The 17,183-nt window shown below is 45.1% G+C and overlaps 1 protein-coding gene across 3 annotated transcripts in view; it reads right to left on the bottom strand.

Moving 5' to 3' along the window:
- LOC146865348 (3',5'-cyclic-AMP phosphodiesterase 4D) overlaps positions 1–17,183 on the bottom strand; it is a 1,349,871-nt gene that overhangs the window by 340,221 nt on the left and 992,467 nt on the right. The window lies entirely within an intron of this gene.

Genomic DNA, 17,183 nt, shown 5'->3' on the forward strand with positions numbered 1-17,183 from the left:
ATTCAGAAATATATTGCAAGAAATCAGCTTTTAATGGTTTTCTAACATGCATCGTTACATTTGAGCTTTACTGTAATTAAAGCAACAACAAAAAATAGGAATATCACAGCTAAATAATTATGTCCACAGGCGATTGTTGTCATCGTTTAAGCAATATCGCCCTTGGGAAGGAACCTCCCATCACCCATTGACCAAGTTGATGCCAGAGGGATTGCGGCAACGCCAAGGAACCTATTCTACCTCAGTTAGTAAACATCTGAGAGTCCCCTCCTCTTTGAAAAATATTGCGGTTGTAAATTAGACTACTGCAATTAAGGGCAAAATTCATAAAAATTGATGGCAGATAGTGTGTTATGTAAAGTACTAATTAGGAGGATTTTAGTCACAATATAAATTACCCCCAGGTCCCTCCAGTCCTGTCCCATTCATTACTTATGGCGATAACTATCTCCCAGACAGAAAAAAAAGAACAGCGGAATGCCGGGATCCCTACCCCACCCTCTCCCACTCGTAGTACTTAACCAGTACTTACCCAGCATTCCGCCTGTTCTTTTTTCTGTCTACCCAACTTCAGGTGTCCCTCTACCCCCAGGTCCTGAAGAGACCCTACATTGCACACAGGGTCGAAACGCCGTTGACTGTTTTAAAAAAGCGAAAAATTTAAAAAGCCAGCACTCATCATTGTATAAAGCGCGGTTTTACACAATGTATATCTTCTAATGGTCGTTTTCATGTGATAAAGGAAACCTTGTACATATGTCACCAATATGTCACCACTATTTTAGGTTCCATTTTTCACTGGGACACCACTCACTCATATTTAACTATTATTTCTATACTATATATGTATATGTTCACTCCATGAATACTGTATAAATAATTATTTACGAAATACAAATCATTGGTGTGTTCGGCTTGCTCTCTTTTTGACATCTAATTACCCCTTTTCTTTGCCATTGGGCATCAGTTTATGGTTGCTGGTTTGTTGTCTCCCCGGTCTCCTGCCTGCCGAGCGCGGACTCTCTGGACTTCTTCTTCTTTTGAGCCCTGGTGGGACAGGAGTCCCAGGGCCATTCCAACCCCTGAACTCTTCCTTCCTGCAGGCTCCAGAAGGTGTGCCCTTCAGGGACTACCAGTCCCAGCATTCCCAGTTTCCGCCACAGGTGCCGCGAGTGAGGGGGAGACGACATCCATCGCGCTTATAGCGCTGCCTCTACCCCTGTGGCACGGGACGTGCGCGGGACGTAGACCGGACGAAGCCCGGACCAAGGGCGGACCCGTCTCTGCCAGTCAGGGACCGGATGAGGCTGGGCTAGCCCTCTGATGTTTAAGTTTGTTTGTTTGTGTGGATAGGAGTAGCGACTAGGGTGAGTTGAGTTGTGGTGCTTGGCCATTATGAGCAAATGTAAAACTGCTGCGGGAGCGGGGGTTGTGGGGACACTTGATGCGTTTCTTTCCCGGGCAGAATCAGTGCTAATTCACCAAATTCAGCTCACTGAGCGCAGGCTATCGCTTGAACCAGCAGTTCCTTCTAGCACCCTTGGAACATCTCCAGCCCTCCCGTGTAGTGAGTCAAACACCACTGAAGTCACTGACCAGCCCAGTGGTCTGTCTCCCCCACCCCACTGTGGCCAAATGACACGCACTTCCTCTAGTCCAGGAAATTTGGAAATTCCCTCCAATACCACTTTGGTTACTATCAGTGGAAAGAAGTCTAGTCATGCCACTATCGTTGAACTACCGTCTACAAAGAGGAAAGCCCGAGGACCACCAAAAAATAGTTATATGCCTCTAAGGTCAGGCAAACGCAAAGAGGAGCCTCCTGGGAGTACCAGTAGTAAGATGGCTAGTAGCATTCCAACCAGCCTGTCCCTCCCAGTAGCTGCGTGTGTTACTCCCCATATGTGCAACGAGGTAGATCTCTGCACCAGGGTTGAATCTAAATTATCGGCACTGATAGATCCCCTACTAAATAAGTTGACCCTGATTGAAGAAAGACTTGATAAAATAGAGCAGGGCATTTCTAAGTTCCCCCTAAACAACCCCACTGGGCCAACGGATGGTGGGGCTTTGACACAATCAAATGGGGGGTTAGTGGGAGTATCTACGGGCCCAGCCAGTAGTGTAAGTTGCTCTCCATTTTCACAAGGCACAGGTACAGAGGTAATACAACCTGACAAGCCACCCCAAATTGTAAAGTCCCTACTTCCAATAATGCGGCACGTAGTGAGAGCCACTAGTCAGCAGACACACCAGCCCTATATTTCTAGCGCTTCGAGCACCCAAACCTTCCTACACCTACCCCCGGAAGCTACACCTTATACAGTTGTGTCCAACGTCCCCGTGCTCCCTTCTGGTGCCCGGAGCACTGGTAAACGTTAAGAAATAAGGCTTTACATCTGCTGAGTGTTAGGACAGGTATAAAGGAACCTCTTTTCTGCGAGTTTAAGATGGTTCGCAGAGTTCCTTGGGTGGGAAAATCTTACAAGTCTCTCCCAGGCGATTGTGTGGTTCTTAGTTTTAGATCACCCAGTTTGGTCCAGCACATATTGGAGAGGGCGGGAAATTGTTTTATCAAGGAGGGTGATATTAATATCGTCCCGTTGGGATTTTTCTACAAAACAGTAGGCGTTATTGGACGCAGCAAGAGAAGGGGCATACCAAACACATGTGACCAATATACCTTTCAGATTCCCATTAGCAATCAATTTGATGTTTTAACTTCCATGGAAGAAATAGACTGACTTAAAGCTCCGGGTGGCCTGATTTTAGTAGGTGTCCCAGGATCTAAGGGACCAACCAGGGTAGACCCGGGCTTTCACGATCTAGTCTATGCTGGGTCCATTAGTGCCTGGGATGGTTCTGTCGATCGCAGCCCTGTCGACCTAGGGACCGACTGTGGTATTAGGTTGGTTAAAACATCGGAGGTGTGGTCGAGGGATCTAAGTATTACTTCTTCGGCTAAAGCCCCCACCCCTCACAGGGCTTTCCCACAGCCCTACAGTTCTTCCCATAAGCCAGAGTTTGCAGGCATCAGTAGTATGGGTGTAAATGACCCACTTAATACCACTGTACAGCAGCATGTACAACCTCTTTGTCTTTATCTTCCTGGAATATTGCAGGGTTGTCCACCAAAACCGCCTCAACTGATTGGTCAGTTTTTATAGACAATTTTGACATCTGGACCTTTCAGGAAACCTGGTCACTGACTCCTATCTTCTTCCCAGGATATCTTAACTTTTCCAAACCAGCACTGGGGGGCCAGAAAGGAAGGCCGTTTGGTGGACTCACATGTTGGGTTAGGCAGACAGTTGGATGTGTGGTGCAGGAAGTCTATATTGATAGCCCTGATATAATGGTATTGCGGCTACGGATGGTCGATGCATTAGATATTCTGGTAATCAACGTCTATGCTAGAGGGTTGCCAGGGGGCAGAGCATCAACCGTAGTTGCCCTCCTAGATAAGTTTTTAGGAAGTCTGGGGGTTGGCTGCAATTTGATAATAGCGGGAGATTTCAATTGCACCTTCGAGCCCCTCGTCCATGAAGACGGTAGCCTTAGTTTAGAAGAGGATGTACAACGGAACATTCCGCAATTAAATTTATGTCCAATCAAAAAGTGGACCGAGGCTGCATTACAGCTCAAAGGGTGTGTTTTGAAAGGAGACTCAGAGCAGCTAACGGGAGGACGCTTTCAGACAGTAAGGGCTCCCATACTTTTAATAATGGATTGAGAAGTAGTCGTATCGACTATATATTTCTCAATGTAGAAATCTGGTCTTTCATCTTAGACATGGTGGTTCAGGAGCGGAACGAAAGTGACCACAATCCGCTGACCCTAACCTTAAAGGTTCCTGGTTTATTTAGAAATATCACTAGGGCCACCGAGGACAAGTTAGCAGAGGCCTTACTTACCAATGATACGAGGAGAGTTAGCTGGGCAAGGATCGTGGATTACAACGGGGATGTGGCTGAGATGAAATCCCTGGTTGGTCGTTCACTGTCAATTTTGCATAACTGTGATTCCCAAGAGGCGGTAAACCACATTATCCCCGAGGTTCATAATGAGCAGTTTGGGAAGCACAATTTTTTTTTTATTAAACCCAATAAGCACAAGAGGGCTCCATGCACTAAGGTAGCCTCCTGGTATAATAAATCCTGTAGAGAGGCTTTTAAATTACTGGCTAGGGCTATTAGATCACACGTCATGGGGGATATAAAAGAAGCAAGAACTAGGTATAGGGTATCCCAATTGCAAGCGAAGGAGGACTGGGACGAGTCCCGTTAGCATGATCTGCTTGTAGCAAGCAAAGAGCAAAACATGAAACATTTCTGGCAGCTCGTCAAATGGGGCAGTGGAGTTATATCCCAAGTACCCATAAACCATGTTGTCCCGGACGTGTGGGTGTCCCACTTTAAGGCACAGTTCTCCGCCACTAATTCTAGTGACTCTACCATTCACCTATTTACTTCAGTTACTAGTGCATCATTTACCTGTCTTGAGGTGGAGAATGTGCTGAAATTGATTCCACGTGGCCGAGCCCCAGGCCCAGATTGTATTCCGGCCGATCTGTTTGTATCAGACAAAGAGAACTGGGTTCCCTATATAAAATATCTTGCAAATGCCATAGCTAGTGGCGCTTTCATTCCCGAAACTTGGTCCGGTGCCGAAATTCTACCCATACATAAGAAGGGTGACCGTTCTCAACCAGGCAATTACAGGCCAATAAGCCTCATTGATTCTATTAAAAAAATTGTTGCAAGGCTTGTCTTAGTCAGAATCCAGGCTTGGATAGAAGAGGACATTTTGACCCCCCTACAGGCAGGGTTCCGCACCCATACAAACACCATTGACCAGGTGTTTAGATTTGTTCTTGTTTATTACAAGGCAGTTGCTATTGGAGGCGGTACGATTTACGCGGCTTTTGTAGATCTTAAGACCGCGTTTGATCTAGTTCCACGTACTAAATTGTGGAGCACCCTTTTGGCTTTGGGGATGCCCCAAGAATTATTGGGTTTCCTGGTAAAATTGCATGAAACAAATTATGCTCAGGTCCGATGGGGTAAGCAGGGTAATGTTACAGAAAGGTTTCCGGTAACCAAGGTGGTCCGTCAAGGGTGTGTACTGGCCACAACCCTGTTTTCACTCTTTATTAACAGGGTGGTTCAATACTTTGCATCCCAGCCCACTGATGCCCCAATGCTGGCAGGTATGACGATACCCTTGCTCATGTTCGTGGATGATACCCTGTTACTTTCCAGGACCCAGAATGGGTTGCAGGTAGCCCTGGAGCGTTTTTTGTTCTTTTTGCCGCGAGCATGAGCTTGTGGACAAAACGAAGTTTATGGTGTTCCATAGGTCTAAGGCGTTGAGGGGGAGTGTGTACATGAATAATGTCCCCTTGGAACAGACTGACACTTTCACCTATTTAGGGTTAACATTGGGTAAGCAACTCAGCTGGAAATCCCAGATCGACCTGCTGGCGCTCAAGCACTTCCAACTTGCAGGTGCATTGCAAAAAGAGCATAGGCTTTCCAAGACCAAGCCTCTAGCCCCTCAAAATAGGTTCATCACTATTGTATGGGGTGGAACTATGGGGTTTTGATGATTTAACATCTGTGACAGTTGCCCAAAATAAATTTGTGAGAGCTCTGATTGGTCTCCCGCAGTCTACTCCACTTCGGCCTCTTTATTTGGATTTGGGCTGTAACAAAATTGAGGATCAGGCACGGTTTAGACCTGTAGCATTCTGGAGAAGGCTCCGGACCACTCCGTAGCTTTCTTCTTATGCTCAAGCATTCTCTGAAGCTAGGATGCTGGGTTGTTTAAACAAAATCCCCTGGATAAGGAATCTAAAACACACACTGATCAACATGGGGTTGAGTAAACTGTGGGAGGATCCAGCAACTGTTATTTTCTCTGCGAAAAAGGATCTGAAAGCAGCCTACTGGAACATGGTTAGATTGCAGCAACTTACTCTCCGCCAACGCTGCTCTCTGACTAGAGTTATCTACGAGCATAAATATGAGCCAAAGCCAGAAACATACTGGGATATTATTACCAGACCTAATGATAGGAAGCTGTATCACCAGTTTAGGGTGGGTTTGCTTCTTATCAAAGCATTTATCAGTTGTTGGCATCCCCCCACGAATGACAAATGTTCTTTTTGCCCAGCTGAGATTGAGTCACTGGCTCACATTTTTTTTGTATGCACCGCCTACAGGTCACCTAGGCACACATGGTTGAAACCCATGTGTAAGAACATGGGCACAAGAGTAGCCATGGAGGCATTAAGGATTCTGAGAACTAACACACAGGATCCTAGTGTTATAGCAGTGGCTACATTTCTGAGCTGGATGTGGGTCATCCGAGCAAATAAGATGAAGGTTTGATAACTTGACCAAATATTAAATAAGGATCTAGACTTTCCAGTTGTATCTACCACTAACAATCTACCTCAGTTTAGTAACTTTTATGTATCATGTCTATATTTGCCCACTGTCATTTTGTTTAAATGGTCGAAGTAATGGACTGGGCGGTGAAGTTTACGCCATCTGCTTTTATGAGATTTTTAGCTTTTTAAACAACAGGAATAGTTTTTTTAGATAATTTAATACAACGTTATATTATATGCATTTTCCTGTGTTCTTTTAACTGTTTTATTGGTCTTGGGAATACTAGCTAATGTGTTATTATGTAATTTCCTTGATGCATATACTGTTGATGTTTTTTGTCTTTTATGATTTTGATAATCGAAATAAAGACATAATTGAACTGAACTGAACTTATATTAAGTTACTATTAGTCCACAGGAGCCATTGTTTTCTGTTAATAATTGAATTACCCTGGTTCCTAGTGAGTAGGGTTCCCTTGTTTCTGGTTCCCAGGAGTAAGGACAGCATAGCTGTTGTGCTTTCTGTTTTCTGCTGTGTTGACTTGTGGCAGTTCGTGCAGCCTTCTTGGCGCTGTTTGCTGAGCTTCAGTTCCTGGTTAACCTGGGCTCCTTTCTCCATTTGGGATCCCTTCGAGCTGTTTTTTCTGATCCTCTGATTGCCTTCCTGTGTGTGGATGTCCTTCCCTGCCCTGGCGGCATTTTAGCTGGGCGGGAGTGTCGGCCTGGTGGTGCCCAGTCCTTTTTTCCCCTCACCCTGCTCGTCCATGCTTGGAGGCTGCACTGCCGGGCGGCTTGGTTGTTGTGCTGGGGGTGCCCCTGGAGTGCCTGGCGGCTGGTAGGGTCGTTGCCTGCTGCAAGCACCCTGTGGCTAGTGGTGTGCACCAGGGCTGGCTGGTGGGGGCTTTGGGACAGCAGACAGTGTGTTAGGTGTCATTGGCCTGGGCCAGTTGGGTTGGCGGTGGATTCTCGGTCCATGTCTCCTAGTTGGGGGCCTCCTGGTTCTTGGGGGGTGGGAGGGTCTTGCCTTCAAGTGGCGTCCGGCTCTGGCTGTTGGGGCCTTATCGCATTGGGGGTCGCCTTTGGGTGCCTGCCTGTGGGCTTTTTCTTACCTCCCTTTCTCTTCATGGCGCATGGCTTGGGTGTTCTTATGGGCTCCTGGTGATCTGACGGTTCTGTGTCTGGCATGGCGGGGGTCCGGGTCAGCCTCCTATGGCCTTTCCTTAACCTATGCTCTGCGCCTGCCTTTCCCGGGTGTGGGTTGGGTCATGGCATGCATGTGTGGGGTGTTTTGGTTCAGCCCTGGCTTCCATGCCACTTTTTTGTTGCCTCTGTGGCCTGGTAGTGGTTGGTCCCAGTGGCTTCTCTTTGCCCTCGGTGGTTTCAGGGTTGTAGTTATTTAGCCCTGGGCCTCTCTTCCGGGCCTGTGGGGGGCACCATGTTGGTGGCCTCCAGACTCTACTGGTGGGTCTGCGGTTAGGTCGGCTGGCTTTGTGGGTGCCTGTGAGGACATCAGTGGAGTGGGGCTGTGGGCCACCCTGTTTGTTTATGTATCCTGTTCTTGTTGTTCTGGCACAGTGCTTAGTATCTGTCATTTTTGGCCTGGGGCTTGGAGGCCGGTGGCTGCCTATGTCTCTGGTTGCTCTGAGGCTTTTGAGCGTTTCTTTGGCCTTGATGTCCTATTGCCCTTGTCCAACCTGTTGTTTCTGGGGTGTGCGGTTGTGGCTTATCTCCAGTGACCTGTTGCTTGGTCTTCTCTGGTGCTGTTTTTTCTGCCCTCTGTTGACCCCCAGGTTTGTGGTTTTAGGTTTCATCCTTGATTTGTGGGGTTTGGGGCGAGGTGTTCTCTGTGGTGCCTGTTTGGGCTTTGGGGTTCCCTGGTGTTGGTGGCCTTAAGGATTTGCCTAGCCCCACTCTAGTTTCTCTCTGGTGGCTGTGTCCTGGTCCGGTGCAGTCCGGTTCGGGGCTGGTGGTGTCCGTCTCTTGGCTTTCCTTGGGTGGAGCATTGCTGTTGGCCTCGTTCCTCGTGGGGAGTTGTGCTTCACTGGGTTCTGGACTCTGGTTCTCTCCCTGCTTGTTCCTGTCTGGTTGGGGTGTGTGTTCTGGTTGCCTGGTTCTCATGGATGGTTTTCAGTCGGCTGGTGTTCTGGAGCTTGTCGGGCCTGCTTTCTTCTTGCCGTGGCAGTGCTTTTGTTGGACGGGGTTACGGGGTTGTATCACTGTGTCCCTTGCATTCTTTGTGAGTGCCTCACTCTGGGCCTGTTGGCCTGTCTCTTTGCACCGGCTCCAGCTCCCTCTGCCGGTGTGGGTGATTTGGCAGTCATCCTGTGTCAACACTGGTGGTTGGTGCTGGACGTTCCTGCTCTGGGGTTTGGTTCTCCTCTGAGGGTTTTCAGTGGTGGTGTCTTCTGGGATCTCTTGGGGAGGGATCTGTCGGGTTGGTGGTGGCTTGCTCTTGGTTGATGCTTACTCCCTTCCTGGTTTGTCAGAGTGGCCCTGCCCTTGGTTGGTCCTCTGGGTTTGTGCCCAGCTCTGTTGGCTGGTCCTCTCCTCTTTTTGGCTGGTCTGCTGTTGGACTCTCTGGTAGTGTTGGGGTTTTTCCCGTTGTTGGCTCTATCACTCTTCGTGTACTGGTTGGGGCAAGGGGTTGTTGGGTATTCCCTTGATTTCCCTCCGCTCACTTTTGGGGGTGGGCGCGTCTTTTGTCTTTCGGCTTTGTTCGGAGTTCCTTCTGGTGTCTGTTTGTGCATGCTCTCTGTCTGTTCTGCTGCTGGTCTAGGAGTCCCCTTGGTGGTGGGGGGCATAGAGGACTGGTGGCCGCCCAGCAGGTTTTCTGTGCCCCGTGGGATGCAGCATCTGTTCTGGTCCTCCTGGTGACGGGGTGGTTGCTTCTGACTCTATTTCCCTTCTGGGGCTTCACCTTTGGCCTAGAGGTCTCTGTGGGGTGCCTCCTTCAAGCCTTGGTTTTGTTTATCTTTGCCTTGTTGCCTTCATGGCTGGCTCCCTTCCACTTTGTCGCATTGTGGGTTGGGTTAGGCGGGGCCTGGGTGCCCTGCTTGTCATTTTTGTCTGGGGTTGCTGCCTCCTTGGTGCCACTGGTGCCCTCTTTTCTGGGGTTCTGGGCCTTGGTTGTGTCCCGGTTGGACTGTTCCTGGCTTGCTGGTGTGTCTGGACTCTTTAGGTCTTCCTCCATGTGAGGCCTTTTCGCTGTCCTTCGGTTGTTGATGGCTTCTGGTGCTTCCTTGGCAGGTGAACCTCCTCCATTGTTGGTTCGGGGTGTTTACTGTGTGGATTGGCTGCCCTCTGGGTTGCGGCGCTTTGGGTTGTCGGCTTGTTCGTTCGCCTTGGTCGTGTCTTCTGCTGGTTCTGGGGGTGTGACCCTGTTGTTTGATTGGGAGTTTTGTGGGCTGTGTGCTCTAGCCTCCTTTTCCTGTGGTTCTCCCTTTTTTGCTTCACATGGGATACAGTTTTTGGTGTGGTCTCCTGGGTGTTCTTTAAGAGTTCGGAAGGCTGGGTTTCGGGCTTTAGTATACTCCATAAGTGATGAATGGGATGAGGACTGGAGCGACCTGGGGGTAATGCCCTATTACTTACTAGTAATCTTCATTACTCCTGGGCCCGTTGTCCTCGTTCCATTGATTACGCCCCTCCGGACGTCCGGCCTTCCTGTTGGTGGCTTGGTTACCAGTGGGAGGGTCTGCGGTAGGGATCTCAGCATTCCTCTGTTCTTTTTTCTGTCTGGGAGATAGTTATCTCCATAAGTAATGAATGGGATGAGGACAATGGGACAAGTAGTAGGGCATTATTAATTAGCTGTGCCATACTTATTTAGGAAATTGTGGTGAGTTCTAAGGTGACTTCACAATGGAGAAAATGCCTATTTTTTGATGGGATTTAATGAACCATCTATGAGCAAAAGCAGATTTATCTCACAATTATGCAATTGAAATTATAATTAGTGCTCCAGAAAGCTGAAATGAGGACAGCTTTAAAAAATCTTTATCATCACCTTCATCCATGTTTAAAAAGTTTGACATGCATGATTGAAATATGTAATTCCATCAGCAGCAGTAGGCGTCCGTGATTCCTCAGTGTTCTACTGTAGCTTTAGAATAGATTATAATCAAGCCTCCCTGTTTTCCATTTTTACAGATTTTTACACATAAATACAGACAGAAAACATTCATTTTCTTGTCTGCATTTATTTTTAAATGTGGATAAATACGGAAATTGGGTTGCTTTTTGAGTAATTCTAAATACTGTCTGCCATGACTGTCAGGCCAATAGATGTGTGGATTGATAGATAAGGCGGTTAAAAAAGAAAGGAATTTTAGTAAAGAGGTTTTAACAGCAGTAGATATGCAAAAAAGTTTGATACTGAAATGTGCATATTTTCAATTTAAGTGCACTGATTTATCTTCTGCGGGTGTTCATAGCACTGAAACCTGGAAGACATTCAAGTATGAGTGCATATTTATTGGTTAAATAAATGTGGAAATATACTAATTTCAGCTTCTTTTTTCCACAAAACCCAAAATAAATATGGATATGTACAGATAAAATTAGCAAAAAATAAATATGGATAAATACAGACGGAAATGGCAAAAAAATAAATACCATAAAACCGGGAGCCCTAATTATAATAAACAACTACTGTATTCCTGATAAGACTGAGGGACTCCTCACTGCAATGGTCCTGGAATAGGAGCGGCTGAATTTAAAGCTGTTCCTGTGGAGACTGATGAAGTAAATAATCTTAAAGGGCTTAATACAGTTATGAAGCCAGCTGCTTAAAAAATGTGAGGTGAAGTAACCATTTTTAGTCATTTATGGCCCATCTGTACACTACCAAAATGCTGAACCTTGATTTGAGACTAGCCTGTATACATCCACCCAGGAGATCTATAGTTAGTCCCTGGGACAGGCCTGATTACATATCACTTCACCTTCCTCCTCTAACAACGGTCTTTGATGCTCACAGAGTTCTCATAAAGGACTAGAATGTTCACCTATCTCGTAGGATGTGCCTACCCTGGGAGACATTCAAGGGGAGGAGACAGTGTTAGAACCATTCATAGGCCTGTGCAGAATGCCAAATATGTACATGAAAAGGTTTACTATATTTTCTTCTGCAAACTCCTGAAATACTTGAGCCTCCAAAACCATTGATTTTCATGTCTTAGTATTTGTTTAAGATGCCTCCAGTCAGTGAAACTGTAGTTTATGGCGGCAGTTTACACTATGTTTTAAAATAGTACGGTCATTGTTTTGTCTGATTAAATTTTTTAAATTATAATACAATAAGTTGTGTAAATTATCTTTGAACATAGATGTTCATAAGGTGTACTGAAAGTCATATTTGTAGACAAATATTTTCAAATATGTTTTTATCATTCCTTATATTTAAATTACAAAAAATAATTATTTTGAAGCCAGTGCACATTCATGCAGGGAGATGCAGCCAGTGACAGGATGAAGTGGGAAAAAGTAAAAAGAAAAAAAAAAACATCTAAGCAGCAACTCTTCCAGATGTGGGCAGGGGATGCTGTACTTAGTTAGAGATATCACTCTTTAACTATTTTTAGCTCCTTGAGGTGCTCTGACTTAACCCCAGTCAATAACTATCTGGAAGTGCTTTCCCCTTTGGATAATATTTTAAAGGGCCACAATTGTTCATAAAAGAGATCCTTACTGTGGTCCAGCATTCACTTTCCACATCTGTTTCTTCAGACTATCCATTCCCTCAGTCACTTAATACCTTCTTAATTAAAAAAAAGTAACATTTTGGTAGATCCAATATTTCTTTAAATACATGAGTATGTTTTTAGAGATGCAGAAAGCTGTTTGCACACAGACATCACATATACAATGAATAGATTTGTGGTCCTGTCGGTAGTGAAGCCCTTTAAAAGAGCTGCTGTTTGGATATTTCATTTTTATATTTACATCTGCCACTTGCTTTTGTAAATAATTGCATCTCCCCACATAAATCTTTACTGGCTTCAAAATATTTTTTATTGCGAGTTAAATATAAGAAAATTATTTACATGCTTAAAATAAACATTTATTGTCCATAAATGTGTCTCTCTCTATTCCTCATGAGTGATTGCATTTAGAGGTAACTAACCAAACATTTTACAATCTATTACATTAGAAAATGGCCAGAACAATGAGGGGACTTCTTTAAAACACAGTGAAAACTGTCATGGAGTACACAATTTTCACTATACACTTTAATATATAATACAAACATCTGTAAATAATTGTTTCAGGGACTCATTTACTTCAGACAGTTGTAGTAGCAGAGATGAGAACCATGTTCATGTACGTATTCAGCTTGCTGTGCAGGATTGTAAATTATTTGAAAGATCTCTGCTCCATCATGCTGCAGCAGGGCTCCCCGCGCGGAGAGCAATGTAGACACTCGAGCTCTTTACTAGAAATCTGAATTTCACAGGAAGCTTTTTGGGGATTATTCACAGTGATATAGGGGTTGATACTGTAATGAGTCTTGTCTTAGGTAATAGCCATAAATCTCCTAAGTGCATATAGACTGGCACATTTTTCATTGCCTTGTGTCATTGTCCACTGTAAACTGTGGCTGTTCATTGGTCAATAGGCTTGATAGTCCCTCCTTACTAACGCCTTGTCTCATTTTGTAACCTCCCATGGCGACACTCCCTGTTACGTGTGTTGCTCGGTAGGCTTTAATTACAGTCTCCAAGCGCTATTTTCTCAAATAGATTTGTCCTGCCTGCAACAGGCAGGACACGCTCTCTCCTAATGCTTTTTAAAAAAACATTATAGCACAAATTTGCAATGCAATAGGTCTTGCATTTGCGAGAGTTTAAGCTATCGGCATTGTGAATGACAATGCCTTTTATTTATCTGTTTTAAAAACAACACTTAAATAAAAGGCATTGTCATTTACAATGCCAATAGCTCAAACCCTCATAAATGCGAGACTTATTGCATTGCAAATGCTTGTTAGAACTGCCGCTGCTGAGCCCTGGGTTAACGTTTATGATGGTGGTATCGGAATTGCATGACAAATGTTCAATTTCTCCCGTGGGTCTCAAAGAAAAGACATGGTGATGCATTCTACATACTCACCACTAGAGGACTCTCCTGCTCCAGTGAAAAATTATTTCCGTGCTAAAACATTTTAGATTTGAAGCTATCTGCATATTTTACGTCGGACGTGTGTGCTGCTATTAGAAATGCAGAGCTCGGCACGGTACCAGCTAAAAATATACCGGCCAAACTAGAGAGGCATTAACAGGAAGTGAGTGGTAGCAGTGAATATTCCTTGGTTACTGTTATTTCACCTACATATTTGCTGTGACATGAATACGTTTGCATAGCGCTTGATTTTTTTTATTTTTAGGAGCCTCGAGTTTTTAATAAAGACCAGTGACCCTTAGCCAGGTAAGGGTGTGTCCTTGCATCTGCTTCTGCGGTGTAGATCAACTTACTTCTAGCTTAATACATGCAGGGAGTAAGGGTGAGTGTTCTCCCCTCCCAGGCCTAGATTTACTCAGGTTTTAGAGCAGGCGCTCACACGATACAAAGGGGCATATTTACAAGGGCTTTATCTCCGCGTTTTTTGTCTTAAAAAGCCAAAAAAGCGGAGATAAAACTATCGCCCTATTTACAAGAGGGTGCAGACATGCATAATCGCATGTTAGCACCCTTTTTCCCAGCGCCTCCCTTTGCATCTCTAATGAGATGCAAAGTGGGCGTCACTGGGCGTACCCCGGATGGACTACCTAGCAAATATCGCTGATGTTCACATCGCGATATTTACAAGGCAGCCCACAGGAATTTAGCAGACGTTAGATTTCCGTTTTCGCCAAAATCTAACGTCTGCTAAAATCCTGACTTACCTATGTTTGACATAGGTGGTGGATTATGCTGATACGACCACAGGGTCATATCAGCAAGGTTATCGCTGTTTTGCAGGGTACATCGTTGGAAAAGCAGAGGTGTTCCCTGCAAAACGGCGATAACCTTGCTATATCTGGAATTTTTATCGCCCTGGAGAAACGCGTTGTTAATAACTTCCAGAGATAGCCTGCGATAAGAAATTTATCGCTAAGCACGGCCAGCGATAATTATCACTGGCCATTGATAATATGCCCCCAAGTTGTCTGGCAGGAGGTAAAGATGAAGCAGCGTAGATCAACTTTCAATCACAATTGCTTTAGCCGAAAGTTGATGCACTCGTGCAAATGCCAATAGCTTGTCACTAAACACTTGATACGTCATGGAAAGGCGGAGTAAAGAGGTGGGAACAGTGCAAACACACCCACAACTCCACAGTCTACTGAGGTGTAACGCGCGCCGTGGGGCCCTCAACCCTTCAATAAGGCACCCTATTAAACTAAAGATGAATACATCTCTCTAAGATATGGGAGACTCAGGGGCCACTAACCACATTCTACAGGGGGGCCCCGTCATTTTATGTTACGCCACAGAGTCTCAGGGCCTCATTTATGAGGTTTTGGCCCTACCTCAAAACAGAAGGGCAGGAATGCGCTGTATTTATGAGATACTGCGCATTCCTGTCCTTTTCTCCTGCACCGGCACACAATGGGCTGCCATGCTCCAACGCAGGCACTTTGCACCATGGTGCAAGGGTGCCTGAGTTGCGGGGATGATTGATTTTGTGCAGGAAGGGACACCTTCCTACACAAAATCATTCAATTCAGGCGATTTCCTCTTTCTATGTGTGCTGCAGAATGCAGCAAACACAGAAAAAGGAAAAAACGTTGCGCCTCCCTAACGCCAAACCTGCAGTGGCGTTATATTCTGATGCATTCTCAGGTTTACGATTTCTCATAATGCTGGGAATGCTTCAGATTGCATGGGTGTTGCGTGGGAACACCCACAGCAACACCCATGAAACGCCCCTTTCACGCAGTGTTCAGCGTAAAAGGAGCACATTTTACAAGGCCATGAAAAGCCACTTGAAGTGGCTTTGCGTGACCTTGTAAATATGACGGGGCACATTGCGCCACCAGAACCTCAAAAAAGTGACGTTACGGCGGAGCAAAAGTGCTCATAAATGAGGCACTGAGTTTACTCATCTACTGCATGATTCTAAAGTCGTGCAAATAAGCACAGCCAGGCTTTGTGTGAAATCTTAGCAAATCAAAACGGGTATAATTCTCTTACCAATAATACAAATGAATTTCTGCAAAATGAGACCTTTTAAGCTTAACAGTTGGGTCATTGTATTCATGCAGCAGTTTGTAGTAGTAGGTCTCTAATACAAATCTTATGAAGACTCCATACACTCGCCTTTGAGCCACAGGGAAAAGCTTTGGGGTAGATTTTCAAACATTTTGCGCTGGGTTAGTGTCACAAAAATGCTTTTGGGGAATTTACTTTCCATGGAAATACTTGTTTTGCACTGGAAAGCACCCTGAAAGTAGCACAAAGCAGCAGAAAGCAGTGCGAAACACTGCTTTGCGTTACTTAGCGCCAAGGGGGCGTTATACGGGCGTTCCCTTGCAACCACTCATTCCTTTTGATGCGAAACCCTATCTACAAAACATTGTATACAGGATTTAGTGCCAAAAGTTAACACCACTTCAAAGAAGGTGCTAACCGGAGAAATGTTTTTATTTCTTCTTTCTTTTCTGACTTTGCATGCGAGCTGCACTGTGCAGCACACATACAAAGTGGGAAAAGCTTTTAAACTTGTCTAGGCATGGTATTTTGTACAGGAAGGTATCCTTCCTGTACAAAACCTATGCTAGATGCACACACACCATAGAGCTATGGCTCTAAGGTGTATGTGTGGCCCTCCGCAGCTGAAATCAGTGCCGGCACTAGGAAGAGGGGAGGAGAGATCTATATCTCTGTAGATATGGCGCTCTCCTGATTCCCCCTGTCAGAAACACAGCGCAGCCTCTTTGGATGCTGCGCTGCGTTGCGTGTATTTTTTGAAAATCTGTCCCTTTGTGTCATGCAAACAATATATTTGAATGTGAGTGTGGCCTGTTACATCATAAGCACGCAAAATATAGTAAATACAGTCATGGCACAAGTCTTAAAAAAAGAAGTGGGGGGGACTAACCAAGTTAGGTAGTATGCAGTGACATCACAGAGTGTGACATTGCACATGGTATTACAGGTAGTGACATCACACAAAGTGACATCACAACCCATGACCTCGCAGGAAGTGACATCAGAAGAAGTGACATCAGATATTGAGACCTCAAACATATGTTTAACAGGTCTATCATGAGTACATTTGAACGCATTACAAGATTTTACATCTGAAGGCTGATCAGTACTTAAGCCTGTGGTTTGAGCTCCATGCTTAAAGGAATTAACAGTCCAAATAGGGATGAAGTTTGGTATCTGACTAACTACAGTGGAGAAGCCACTGAGGGCTAGAAGCTAGGCAAAATAAACCCGGCACCAAGAACAGAGCACAGTTCATGCATTGCACTAAAAAGACTAAAAACTGCAATTGTGAATATCAAAACTATAAAATGTATTAACCTGCCTAACATACCGCCATTATATACACTGACAATTTTTGCACACTTTTACCACTATTAAAAAAATGCAAGAAGCACATTGAATTTGGTATTTCAAGCACGGCAAACGATATTCCATATGGAAGCTATAGGTTAGTAAGACCTTCATTGAATCCCTAACAGGTGGGTATCATAATCACATTTAAAATCCCTTGCGTATTGTATCTTTTGCTGTGATCAGCAGTAGGTTCTACCTTCCTATACTGAGTATACACATGACGAGGAGCAGTCAGCTCTCT

Source organism: Triturus cristatus, chromosome 2_1 (genome assembly GCF_964204655.1).
Source record: "Triturus cristatus chromosome 2_1, aTriCri1.1, whole genome shotgun sequence".
Lineage (NCBI taxonomy): Eukaryota > Metazoa > Chordata > Amphibia > Caudata > Salamandridae > Triturus > Triturus cristatus.